The following is an 11,672-nucleotide window of genomic DNA, read 5'->3' on the forward strand; positions in this document are numbered from 1 at the left end:
TATCTTTGGGGTGATACCTCAAGACATCACTTTGCCAAAATACTATTCGAATTCTATTGCCTTTGCTTCACTTATCGCAAGGCGCCTTATACTTTTAAGATGGAAGCAGGAAGCTCCTCCCACACATGAACAGTGGCTTGCAGAGCTCATGAGGTTTTTACATTTAGAAAAGATGCGATAAACACTGGCAGGTTCAACCACCAAATTTCTTAAGGCATGGCAGCCATTCCTGATGTACATGGAAACGTTTAAAATGACCACCTTATCATGACCAGATGCCATATCCCTATATCACTATCATAGTTAACTGTACACTGAATGTCCCTTATACATTTTATTTTTATATTTGTTTGTTGTTGTTTGTTTGTTTTTTGTTGTTTTGTAGGGGTTTCTTTGGTTTGTTTCTTTGTTTTCATTTTCTATTTCTGTTATCTTTTGGGGTATTGTAAATACTGAACAGCAAACTACTTTATGTTCAATGTTTTGTTATTAACATGCTGCTGTGACTGAAAATAAAATGTATAAAAAAATTTTTTTTAAAAAAGTGCTTCGTGCCATATTAGCACAGCAGTGTACTGACAGAGCAATACAAGTGGAATAAACAAAAGACAAAGTAATGTAAGCAGCAGTGAAGCAGCATTTTAATGGGTGGCTGTAGCTCAGGTGGTAGAGCTGGTCATCTACTGGTTGGAAGGTTGGTGGTTTGATTCCTGGCTTCCCCTAGTCTGCATGAGATGAGATGTGGACACTGAGATACTTGAAGGACTGCACCCTCTCCACTGGAGCTCCATTGAAGATAAGGGGCTTGTAGACTCACTGCTGACCCCTCCAGCCCCAGCTCCTTGGTCTTGCAGACATTCAGCTGGAGTGTTTGTCCTTGTTTTGCCTACCTGGTACCCACCCCTGGGCAGGGCCTCCTCCAGTTCCTCACACCTGGAGCCGATTGCAGGCAATCAAGCCAGAGTGATTTAAGCCTCACGCTGACGTTCATGCACTGCAGGTTCATCATCAACGCATGTTGGTAGTCAGCTCTCATGTTTTAAGCTCTCTTTGTTGTTTACTTTGCTAATTTTACTTTTTTGTGCTACAGTTCCTGGATTCACCTCATCTCAAACCTCTGGCTTATGCTCCTCTCTCTGACTCAGGATACCAAACCATCATTTTGGAAATCACTCTTTTCCTCGCGTGCCTGCCACCACACTCCATCAGGAACCTCTCAGGTCAGCCTTCCCACACCACTCAGCTCACCCGGGATTCACATCACCCCTCTCTCACTGCTCTGCGAATAGTTACATAATGTACTTACCAACTTCAGAGCACATTTAAAAACAACAGTTGACCAAAGTGCTTCACAGTCGGTTAAAAACAAGAGAAAACAATAGAGAAACAAATACAGAGAAATTAGAAGACAATGAATTAACAGCAGTGAAACCATTAATCAATGAGTCCATGAACAGAAATAATTCTACAACAATTTTAATGGATGAAGAAGAATATCAAACAAATGCTGAAAAAATAACTGATGAAAATAATCCTTAATTTCAGGTGAATAACCAACCTTGTTCTATTAGATTTGATTTGAAATATTTAAAACAAAATGTAAAAAAAGATATATTAACATTAATGTTAATGTGTATATCAGTCCGGTTCATGTCTGCATTTTTTATGCTGTAGTTTTACACCATGACCACTGGAGGGCAGCAAACACAATCTACAGTCAACAGTTCTGTTCCACACACCTCTGCTTATCACATGACATAAAACACTCTGCATACTTTGTATTTATGACGCTGGAAGCTACAACATGATAACAAAGACTAGTTTAAAAACAAAGATTAAATCAAACATAAGTGGAGATGTTTCAGCAGTAACCATCACCTCAGCCGATCTCTACAAAGTGCTGATGTTAGCAATTAACTCAAAGAATTAGAAAAACAAACCAGAGCAATCATTACGCAGCTCTTTTGCATTGTACACAGTTCATATTTGAAAAATAAGATCACATTTGTCCCTTTATTGATATAATTAAAGGAACGTTTCAGTGTGTAATTTGGTTTTTATTTTTTTCAACCCCAATGTGTGATTCAAACCAGAGTCCTTTCAAACACCCTCTGAGCATCATCAGCGAGCTTTTCAAGGAGCAAATTCAGAACTTTGTAGGTTGTGGTGAAAGAGAGATTCAATTCAATTCAATTCAATTTTATTTATATAGCGCCAAATCACAACAAATGTCGCCTCAAGGCGCTTCATAGATACAGAGAAAAACCCAACAATCATATGACCCCCTATGAGCAAGCACTTTGGCGACAGTGGGAAGGAAAAACTCCCTTTTAACAGGAAGAAACCTCCGGCAGAACCAGGCTCAGGGAGGGGCGGCCATCTGCTGCGACCGGTTGGGGTGAGAGAAGGAAGACAGGATAAAGACATGCTGTGGAAGAGAGACAGAGATTAATAACAGATACGATTCAATACAGAGAGGTCTGTTAATACATAGTGAGTGAGAAAGGTGACTGGAAAGGAAAAACTCAATGCATCATGGGAATCCCCCGGCAGCCTACATCTATTGCAGCATAACTAAGGGAGGATTCAGGGTCACCTGGTCCAGCCCTAACTATATGCTTTAGCAAAAAGGAAAGTTTGAAGCCTAATCTTAAAAGTAGAGATAGTGTCTGTCTCCCGAATCCAAACTGGAAGCTGGTTCCACAGAAGAGGGGCCTGAAAACTGAAGGCTCTCCCTCCCATTCTACTTTTAAATACTCTAGGAACAACAAGTAGGCCTGCAGAGCGAGAGCGAAGTGCTCTAATAGGGTGATATGGTACTACAAGGTCATTAAGATAAGATGGGGCCTGATTATTTAAGACCTTGTATGTGAGGAGCAGGATTTTGAATTCAATTCTGGATTTAACAGGAAGCCAATGAAGGGAAGCCAAAACAGGAGAAATATGCTCTCTCTTTCTAGTCCCTGTCAGTACTCTTGCTGCAGCATTTTGGATTAACTGAAGGCTTTTCAGTGAGTTTTTTGGACATCCTGATAATAATGAATTGCAGTAGTCCAGCCTGGAAGTAATAAATGCATGAACTAGTTTTTCAGCGTCACTCTGAGACAGGATATTTCTAATTTTAGAGATGTTGCGCAAATGGAAGAACGCAGTCTTACATATTTGTTTAATATGTGCGTTGAAGGACATATCCTGGTCAAAAATGACTCCAAGGTTCCTCACAGTGTTACTGGAGGCCAAGGTAATGCCATCCAGAGTAAGAATCTGGTTAGATACCAAATTTCTAAGCTTTTCAGCGCCGAGTACAATGACCTCAGTTTTATCTGAGTTGAGAAGCAGAAAGTTAGTGGCCATCCATGTCTTTATGTCTTTAAGACATTCCTGCAGTTTAACTAATTGGTGTGTGTTATCTGGCTTCATGGACAGATAGAGCTGGGTGTCATCTGCATAGCAGTGAAAATGTATGCTATGTCTTCTAATGATGCTGCCTAGGGGAAGCATGTATAATGTAAACAGAATTGGTCCTAGCACTGAACCCTGTGGAACTCCATAATTAACCTCAGTGTGTGAAGAGGACTCTCCATTTACATGCACAAATTGGAGTCTATTAGATAGATATGATACAAACCACTGCAGTGCAATACCTGTAATACCTACAGCATGTTCTAATCGCTCTAATAGGATATTATGGTCAACAGTATCGAATGCTGCACTAAGGTCAAGAAGGACAAGCACAGAGATGAGTCCACTGTCAGAGGCCATAAGAAGATCATTTGTAACCTTCACTAAAGCTGTTTCTGTGCTGTGATGAGCTCTGAAACCTGACTGAAACTCTTCAAATAAACCATTCCTCTGCAGATGATCTGTTAGCTGTTTGACAACTACTCTTTCGAGGATTTTTGATATGAAAGGAAGGTTGGAGATTGGCCTATAATTAGCTAAGACTGCTGGGTCTAGAGATGGCTTTTTGAGTAAAGGTTTAACTGCAGCCACCTTGAAGGCCTGTGGTACATAGCCGATTATTAGAGATAGGTTGATCATATATAAGATCGAAGAATTAATCAATGGCAGAACTTCTTTGAGCAGTTTTGTAGGAATGGGGTCTAAAAGACACGTTGATGGTTTGGAGGAAGTAATTATTGACGTTAACTCAGAAAGATCGATTGGAAAAAAAGAGTCTAACTTAACATCAACGGAACTACAAGTAGCTGTAGATAATATTACATCTGTGGGATGATTATTGGTAATTTTTTCTCTAATGATAAAAATTTTATTTGTAAAGAAGTTCATGAAGTCATCACTAGTTAACGTTAAAGGGATGGTTGGCTCAAAAGAGCTCTGGTTCATCCATGGCTACTGGAATTCCAATAATTGGAATCCACCGTGTTGCTTCCTCTGCTGCAATTAAAGCAACTGTTCCCGCAAGTTGGGTCATCACCTTCAAGAGGAGCCCTGTAGTTATTTCTGCTGCAGCCAGTGGTGAAATGATGACAGCACACAGATCAGCGTAGGGCACACCTGTTCTGGCAGAAAGTCTCTTCAGAGACGGGACATCGAGACCAAACGCATGAACATAATGTGTGACAGCACCAACCAGCAAAGCAAGGTCAACAGCAACAGAAAGACCAGGAAGTGGAACAGCTGCTCCAGCTGCAGACAGAGTAGCGTAGTATTTTATTTTGGACTGAAAAGCTTTTTTCTTCTTGATGATGATCTCTGGGTTGAAGTTGGGCATCACGGACAGCAGAGTGTCCCTCTTGTTTTTAGGAAGGTCTCTGTCTAAGGTCTGCTGTAACAGAGGGAAGTCGTACAGGTGGAGCTCAAAGCTGGACACCAGGAAGACCTGCGGAGACTCGATGCCTAATCCTCTGAGTCCTGTGTCAAAGAAGAAACACATGTTAACATTATAAATCTATAAAGGATCAGAAACTCACTGTGAACAGTCGTCTCTGATCTTTGTAAGAGTCTCCTCTTCAATGAAGTCTCTCTTTCGTCTTTCGGCGCGTAAATTGTCATCAATCTTTAAGTGAACAAAGTAGAACTTTTTCTTCATCTTCTGAATCTCCTGAGCCAGTTTCACGTCATTTTCTCTGAAGCGAGTGTCTGAGATGATGATGAAGAAGTCAAGCTTTTCAAATCCAACAAGCTCCAGGTACTTATCAGCTGGAAAGTTGGTGGTGCCGATTCCAGGAAGATCCCACAACATAACATTGGGATAGTTTGGATGGGGGTACGCTGTGACCTCTGAGGTGGTTTCTGTAACACCAGTAGGAGCAGCTCCCTCATCATCATCGGACATCCCTCTGAAGGCGTTAACAAAGGTGGATTTACCAGAACCAGTTTCCCCTGTGATGGCGATATTTAGTGGAATATTATTTTCTCTTTCTAAATATTGTTGAATCCTTGCAGCTGCTGCAGCCACGTCGTTGTTTTCCAGGTTTTCTCTCACTCCAGGAATTTCTTCAGGATGTGACTCGTTTGGATCCTCCATGCTGATCCTGAAACAGAAGAAGAGAACCTGAGAAAACTTCACTTTTATCTGTGACAACAGAATTGAAATCACAATATAAAATCAAAGCTGATGTATCAGATGTCACAGAATACTGTAGAAAAATATGTTTGTACTTCTTTTGGGGAAAACTGTCAAACAGTTGAAATTGTCTGTGTAACGGGCCGGAGCAGGACCCAAACACCGGACTCAGAAACCCGAGCAATAAACTCAAAAGTGGTTTTATTCAAATAAAACAAAGTACAAAATAACTTGGCTAACAAAACAAGGGAAATCAAACCTTCAACTCAACAAGGAAATGGAAACACAACCATGAAGGACAAAACACACAGGACAAGGGACTATCAAAATAAAACAGGAAATAAGAAACACTGAGACACGAGCTTGACACGGAGGAGGAAAACTGAACACGTGGACACGATGGAGGAACAGAACGGGAATGAACAACCTCCCATTAAGTCAATGCACTGATAACCAGAACATAACCTTTCATATGAAGACAATCAAAACTAGAAACCCATAAACATCTCTAAAACTCCAAACCAGTGACCCAGAGACTGACAGAAATATTAAATTCTCATTTTTAGCAGCTACTCATTAAGAAACTCATCAGTGCTGACCTACAGTTACGTGATGTGAAGAGTCTGTTTCAGTTGAACTGAGACCTCTGGACCAGTAAAATCCTGTGTACAGAACAACTGTGTAACTCACAAGAAGGTTAAAAGGCAGCAAAATATCCACTGAGTCCAAAAAGTCTTACGTTAGATAGGTGAACACCCAGTCATCCGATATTACAATTTCACAGAAAACATTATTATATAAGCCTGAAACTTCATCTTAAACAAAAAGTACTCACTGCAGCTACTCGCTGGAGTCTTCGTAACGTTAAATATTGAAAGCTGGAGCAGCAACACTGACGTGTGGTTTTCAATATTGGATTTTAACCAATCCAGCCACAGCAGCAGTTTATACCTGCTCGTTTATTATACAGGAGTTATACTGGTGTTTATCAGGGGTGGCTCGTTACACAGTGGGAACCAATGAAATCTCTTTTCTTTCTTTTCCTTTTTAGTCAAACTGATGTCTGTGAGATAAAAGGTGATTTCTGACAAGAGGAGGCCTGTGTGATCATACAGAGCTGCTCATGCTCAGCTTACTCAGCACCATGTTTTTCTCTGTTTGCCTTTGACCTGGTTGTTTTAGCTGTTACACTGTACAGTACACAGCACTGTGTGTATTTAATATTCAGTCACCCATCAGCTACTGACACAATGTAACACTGGTTAGTGCACCTCATGGGGACCATGTTTTTCTGCTTTGTTGTTAATAAATTGGTACATTTTGGTTTGAGTGGCTCTCCCATTATTTTTCATGGCTCTAAAGCCAAACTGTGACATTTCCAACAAATGTTGTCTGAGATGTCACAAATGAGTGCTTGGCTTTAAAACACTAGTTCATATTAATAGATCCACAATCAGGAGAAGACTGAGCGACCATGGTGTGCATGGCAGAGGTATAAAGCGAACATGCTGATCATCTGCAGAGGAATGGTTTATTTGAAGAGTTTCAGTCAGGTTTCAGAGCTCATCACAGCACAGAAACAGCTTTAGTGAAGGTTACAAATGATCTTCTTATGGCCTCTGACAGTGGACTCATCTCTGTGCTTGTCCTGCTAGACCTCAGTGCAGCGTTCGATACTGTCGACCATAATATCCTATTAGAGCGATTAGAACATGCTGTAGGTATTACAGGTATTGCACTGCAGTGGTTTGTATCATATCTATCTAATAGACTCCAGTTTGTGCATGTAAATCACACTACTTTGGCTCTGTGAAACCTTTGTAGGGGTGGGTTTTAATTATCGATTTATCGATTAAAATCGATTCTGTCTTGGATAACGTGAAATCGATTCATTAAAATCCTGAATCGATTTTTTAATATAATTTTATTTTGCCCGAAACGACAGAATCTCAGGTTAAACCTCACAAAACCACCAAACAGCTAAAACAGTAACTGAGAGCAGGAACACGGATTCTGCACAAAGACGTAAACACAAAGCGCCGACGGATCAGAATCAGTGAGATGTGACTTTCTCACCGACGGCACGGACACGGTCGGGCTGAAAGCCGACAGCTCGCTGATTCTGATGTTTTGGCGGGTCGAGCTTTGTGTTTACGCCCTTCTTGCACTGATTCTAAAGCTGTTAGTTTGATCTCTCTCCAAACAATATTGACTGAACCAGCAGCAAAAGAAGATCCAAACTATGCTTCACATAAACATCGTCATGAATTCACTCTGACTTTTGCTGTTTTGCTTCCACCAGGATAAAATCACATTTCATGCACAGCTCTCTCTCTGTATCCACCGGATTCCAGCCAGAGTGGATTCTGGAGTCTTCCACGCTCCTGTTAGTGATCCTCCATCTGGATGGATGATAACAACCTTCTGAACAATCCAGCAGGAGATGGCCCATATCTATGGGACTGATTTGTGCTAATAACGCCCATTGTATGGACTGATAACAGCCGAAGCGGGTGAATAAAGTCACCCAGTCGCTAGCTGTGCCATTACCCAGCATACACCACTCCCTCCATAAATGCAATAAACGATACAAAAGTAATAGCCAATAATTATCTGCTGTATCTGCTGTTTCTCAGGTAGTTGTTTACATTATATCATTTATTGTGTTCTGTATACGTCACTACAATGTGATTTTGGAAATATATAAATATACAGACAACAGGCTCTTCCGCTGCAATCTCTTGTCGTAAATAAGCAACGTTTAGGGAGCTCTATAGTTTCAATGAGAGGACCCTGCGCGTCGATAAGTGAAGCAGAGGAATCTGACCATGCGTCACACATTTGACGAGTTGGGAGTGAGAACGTGTTGGTTTTGTCTTTGGCAAATTCCGTCACTGTTCGTTGACTGAGTTTGCCACTCCTCACTGCCTGAACAGCAGACTTCAGCACCTTTCTTCCCGTCAGTCCCCTGACTGTGGTCAGGAGACGCGAGGGGGGAAGTTCCCCGTAGGCCGAAGTAGATGTCCTCCTTCGGGATCGACTCCCTTCACTTTTCACAGAGTAGTGAGGCAGGCAGAAATTAGCCGAGACACCCGGGAGTACTGAAAGAAGGGTCTCTGATGCCCAATATTGGCCAGACTGCAGCATAGTTTCCTTTTCAGTAGAGACCCCAAAGCTCAGCGCAGTACGAACTACATGGAAAAAAGGTGTAAGAATAAAGAGCTTGGAAAGAAAAGCATCTGGACTTCTTAAAGTTGCTTAAAGACATTTCATCCAAGAAGCTTCTTCAGGTCCAGGGTCAAATGTTGGAGAGTCGCAGATTTAAGCCCTGTGGGAGTGTCCCCCCCCAAGAGGGACAGTGGACCCCCTAATGATCCTCTACCTAATCACACGAGCCAAGGTGTGAAAATGGGTGTATCAATCAAAATCAGCCAAATCATTTCACAATGAGCTCACCTGAAACTGAGCTCATTGTGAAACCTAGCCCCCCCCCATCATGTGATTTCCTGAGGTCAGATGGCCCAGGATGTGAGTGGGTGTTAAGGCGTCTGGGAAGGATCTCAGAACTGGATTATAGACAGGGCTGCACGTAAGTGGTCTGCAGGTGCGCATTCGCTGTCAAAATAAAAGACGCGCACCAGATAAGAAGTTATGTGCACCCCTGATTATAGATGGCAGACAGTTGGTGTTGTAAGCCACCGCCTCTGTTCAAAGATGGTCGCTCACAGTGGACATGGATGGCTTCTTTCACTCCTCTTTGCCCTGGCAAACCGTGGGGAAGGAGGACCCGAAAGCCGGACTCTTTAGTGAGGACAGTACATTTATTTACAGTGAGGTAAATAACAGATGCACACAAACATCCTCTTTGCTCCTTAGACTCCCGTGTGTGTGTTCCCCTCCGACGTCCGTGCTCGTGTTCACCGCTGTCGTGTTCCTGCACACCCTGTGCGTGCTGTCCTTCTGGTCCCTCGTTCCACCTGCAGGACAATAACAGAAGCAGCCGTCAACACTGACCCCCGCGGGTATACACGATCAGCACTACCTTATACTAACACACTGACTTGGGATGTGATGCAATGATCCTGCGCCGGTAGGAGCTCCAACACGCTCCTAAATAGCTCCCCCGACGAGCCCTGATCAGCAACAGGTGTGTGGCAGGGACTTCAGGTGTGGCCAATCTTCCAGCAGGGCCACACCCATCAGGACTGCAGGTGCCTGTCCTCCGTCCTACAGCCACACCCGCAGACACACACACCCACACCCTGCTGATACATATAACGAGTGGAACACAGATAACACAGCATCGTGGAGAAAACACACATCACCAAATAATAACAATAATTCTAATAATAATAGTCCACGCTGCTCACGGACCCCGAGTCCCCAGAGCCAGGTCCATGACACTCTGTCCTGAGCTGAGTCAGCTGAGTCTTGCCTGTGGAGACTCGGCTGACCCGATCAGACATGCACACTGTTAGACCGCTGCCTTAACACCACATTTTTCAAATACAACGCGGGTTTTCACCGACAAAAACATGGCTGTGCTGTGGGCTCCCCGGTGTCACCTATTGTCGCCAACATTGGAGGAAGTGGAAAGAAAGGCTCTTGGCTCTTTTAAAGGGAGAGTACCCGACGACACCTGGGTCTTAATCAAAACACAAGAAGTGGAATCCTTCACTGCGCACATTAACGCCGTGGATAAAAACATCAAGTTCACCAGGAAGACACAAAGGACGACCGTTTGCCTTTCCTGGACTGCGCCGTGTGCATTGAAGGGAATGGAAACCTCAACACTGAAGTTTACTGGAAGTCCACACAGTACCAGTACCTCCTCTTTGACTCCCTGAGTCTTTTCCGTGTTGTAGTTGTGTCTTATTTTGAAAGAAATATTTCCGCGTTACCATAGCGACCAGAGAGCATTAAGGGGCAGAGAGGAGGACGTTACTCTCAATGTTGTTGGTGCATTCGGGTTTGTTATTATATTTACAAAATACCACAGTTTTTGTTTTGTTGTATTTATCCATGACAATATTGTCTGACATTAAACACAAAAAAGGTCGGGGACCGCTGATTTAGAGAGTTGAAAAAAATGTTTGGAGAAGTGCAGCTGGATAAAATTTTCAGGGATGGAAATTTGTTGATAGCCGTTAGGACAGAAGAAAGTGTTAAATGTTGAAAGCATCTGTGAGAAGACTGTGGGAGAGAAAAGATGTATTAAAGGATGTATTGATATCAAGCGTATTGATGATGGTGAGGTCAGCAAAGTAAAAAGACTATTAAAAACAATTCATGTTGAGAGGGTTGATAGCTTATTGGTACTCCTGGATTTTCAGGAGGCTGTCCTGCAGGATAAAGTCAAAATAGGATGCATAGGATTCCTCTGATGGCGTCTGATGGCACACAACACACTGCTCAGTAGAACATTTTATACTTTTATTCTCTTACAAAATCACTTCTAGAAGGGAGATGCGTCCTGCATGACACTCCGCCGTGGATCTTGAAATGGTGGTATGTGCTCAACAGTTTTATTACAGGCTGTCCCACTCTAGTCTAAACACCAGTGCTACACAGACATTCAGCAGCCACGTTGCATAGCGTACTCAGAGGTTATTCTCTTCTCAGCTCCAGCGAGGCTGTGACCTTGCCCTACTCCCTTCTAGTAAGTTTCCACTGGTAGATGTTTCCTGTTTTCATCTCCTGCAGACAAACATGGGTGTGAGTCTCCAGCTAAAGGACACACAGTCTAAGGCCTTCATTATCAGGGCCGCGTCCATTCAATACTACACTATATAATTATATGACACTTATTAATATAAAGCACAGCATTGAGGCACTTCAGGTATTTTAAGAGGGGGCAAACACTTTTTCACAAAGGGCCATGTAGGTTTGGATTTTTCCCCTTAATAACAAACACCTTCATTTAGAAACAGAATTTTGTGTTTGCTTGTGTTCTCTTTGTCTAATACTTAAATTTGTTTGATGATCTGAAACATTAAAGTGTGACAAGCACAAAAAAATAGAAAAACATTTTTTTCACTCCACTCTATAGTCCACTGAGTTCTGCTGTGGAAACATGACTTCTTCTAAATCACGTGTTTTCACATATCTTATTGAGGCCCCCATGAAGATTCGCTGATTGGTT

General features: G+C 42.4%; 1 protein-coding gene, 1 long non-coding RNA gene and 1 pseudogene across 3 annotated transcripts in view; 2 read left to right on the forward strand and 1 right to left on the reverse strand.

Moving 5' to 3' along the window:
* Positions 1-562: 562 nt before the first annotated feature.
* Positions 563-7,831, forward strand: LOC146495642 (uncharacterized). The gene is made up of 3 exons (XR_014871086.1): positions 563-1,017; positions 1,091-1,220; positions 6,582-7,831. It is a non-coding gene; the product is annotated as an uncharacterized LOC146495642 (long non-coding RNA).
* On the reverse strand, positions 1,517-6,454 carry LOC146495643 (interferon-inducible GTPase 5-like; annotated as a pseudogene). Its single transcript, XR_014871083.1, has 3 exons — positions 6,366-6,454; positions 4,351-5,498; positions 1,517-2,182 (listed from the first exon to the last, which is right to left on the reverse strand). The product of XR_014871083.1 is annotated as an interferon-inducible GTPase 5-like (transcript).
* Positions 7,832-11,653: 3,822 nt separating the features above from the next.
* The window catches only part of LOC146495644 (interferon-inducible GTPase 5-like), an 8,364-nt gene continuing 8,345 nt past the window's right edge, over positions 11,654-11,672 (forward strand). The window contains exon 1 of the mRNA XM_085142684.1: positions 11,654-11,672. This exon is cut by the window's right edge and continues 134 nt beyond it. The gene's annotated coding sequence lies outside the window, so the exon portion shown is untranslated.

The sequence above is a fragment of the Neolamprologus multifasciatus genome, chromosome 19 (genome assembly GCF_963576455.1).
Source record: "Neolamprologus multifasciatus chromosome 19, fNeoMul1.2, whole genome shotgun sequence".
NCBI classification, from domain to species: Eukaryota; Metazoa; Chordata; class Actinopteri; order Cichliformes; family Cichlidae; genus Neolamprologus; species Neolamprologus multifasciatus.